Below are 2259 nucleotides of genomic sequence, written 5' to 3' on the forward strand. Positions count from 1 at the left end.
GTCTAAGGGTGTGAAAAATAACCTACTAAGTTTGTGGCTTCGTCGTCAGGGATTGGCAAGCTAAAAGTTCTTTTTAAGAGTAAAATAAAAGATTTGATTTTTCTAACACCATTTGAATCATTTGAAAGTGGTGTATGCCAAGAATACATCACAGGGAGTTTCTCGAATTTGATCCCGATATTAAGAGAACATTCCGCCAAATTTAGGGCACAAAAGGCATTTTTCGCTCTACTCCCTCCCAACATGGCGTTACCTCCCCCACTCATTACAGATCCACCACATTTGGAAAATCAACCACCTAGTTTTGCACCAATACCACCATTTCAGAACTTTCCACAAGGACACCCACACATTGATAATAATTTGGGTAATGATGACACATAATTGGAAAATAATGATCAACCAAGAATTCAAACTCCAAACATAATCAATCTGGCAAATTCTAAAATGAAAGAATCATGGACTATGTTATCCCTGATTTTGAGCAATTAAACTCCGGGATAATTAGGCCACAAATGATAGCCCTCAATCTCGAACTTAACCGATCATGTTCCATATGTTGCAAACAAATGGACAATTTGTTGGATTACCATCGAAAAACCCTCACTCACATCTAAAGTCTTTCATGGAAATCATTGATGTTTTCTTGACCCTGGGAGTGTCTAACGATGCTTTAAGACTCACTTTATTCCCATTTTATTTACGAGATTGGGCTAAGTCATGGTTTAATTCATTACCGCCAGGTTCTGTGTCATCATGGAGTAATATGGACGAAAATTATTTACGAAAATATTTCCCACCTACCAGGAACGCTAAGTCCAGAAATGAAATCTGTCTTTTTAAACAAATGGACGATGAAGTTGTTCCTGATGCATGGGAGAGGTTTAAAGAGTTGTTAAAAAAATGCCCACACCATGGCATTTCTTACTGCATTCAACTCGAGACATTCTACAATGGGTTAAATCCCACGGCTAAACAAATGCTTGACGCGATTGCAGACGGAGCCTTTATAGCTAGTACCTCCAATGAAGGGTATGAGATCCTTAAAAAAATTTCAGCAAATAATGGACATTGGGCTGATCCATGTGCTCAGTCATAAAAGAAGACTGATGGATTTCATGATGTAGATGTATACACTGCATTAAAAGCACAACTCACTTTCATGGCCAACATGCTTAAAAACCTAAACTTTTGGCCAAGGAGTGCAGCAAGCTGCCACTTCACTTGTTCCAACAGTCCTCTCAGTGCAATGTGTTTGTTGTAGATGGGAACACTCGTATGAACATTGTTCTCATAACTTTGAATCTATCAATTATGTTCATAACAGATCTAATCCTTATTCCAACACATACAATGCCAGTTGGAGACAACATCCAAATTTCTTTTGGAACCGTCCAAGTTTGAATCCACTTGTTTATAAACAACAAGGAACCTCAAATTTTCAACCACAATAGCATGTAGGTAGCTCTAAATCTCAAAATTATCACCAAAATTTTCAAGCTGACAACATCCAAATTTCTCTTGGAACCGTCCAAGTTTGAATCCACCCGTTCATAAACAATAAGGAACCTCAAATTTTCAACCACAATAGCACGTAGGTAGTTCTAAATCTCAAAATTATCACCAAATTTTTCAAGCTGACAACATCCAAATTTCTCTTGGAACCGTCCAAGTTTGAATCCACCCATTCTTAAACAACAAGGAACCTCAAATTTTCAACCACAATAGCATGCAGGCAGATCTAACTCTCAAAATCATCACCAATTTTTTCAAGCTAGCAACATCCAAATTTCTCTTGGAACCATCCAAGTTTGAATCCACCCATTCATAAATAACAAGGAACCTTAAATTTTCAACCACAATAGCATGCATGCAACTCTAACTCTCAAAATCATCACCAAAATTTTCAAGTTGCTCAGCCGTCTTTTCAAAACAAGCCACCCCCACTATCATCCTCTTTGGAGACTATGATGAAAGGGTTTATAAACCAAACCCAAATACTCATTAATCAACAAAGTGCTGCTATCAGAAATCAGGAAACTTAAGTCAGTCAACTTGCACTCAATCGGACTAATAAAGCCCTTGGTACCTTGCCCAGTAACACAGAAGTCCCTAGAGATTCAGGAAAAGAACATGTGAAGATAGTGACTCTTAGAAGTGGGAATGAAATAATAGAGGTAGTGAAAAAAGATAATGAACCAAATTTGTCAAAAACTGATGCTACAGTATTGATCTTTTTTAAGGAAAAACCAATCCAAC

General features: G+C 37.5%; 1 non-coding gene across 1 annotated transcript; it reads right to left on the minus strand.

The window, feature by feature from the left end:
• Positions 1 to 814: 814 nt before the first annotated feature.
• Positions 815 to 921, minus strand: LOC112504195. The gene has a single exon (XR_003068142.1). It is a non-coding gene; the product is annotated as a small nucleolar RNA R71 (small nucleolar RNA).
• Between the last annotated feature and the right edge of the window lie 1338 nt (positions 922 to 2259).

Source organism: Cynara cardunculus, unplaced genomic scaffold (assembly GCF_001531365.2).
Source record: "Cynara cardunculus var. scolymus isolate 2C unplaced genomic scaffold, CcrdV1 Un_Scaffold_4874, whole genome shotgun sequence".
Lineage (NCBI taxonomy): Eukaryota > Viridiplantae > Streptophyta > Magnoliopsida > Asterales > Asteraceae > Cynara > Cynara cardunculus.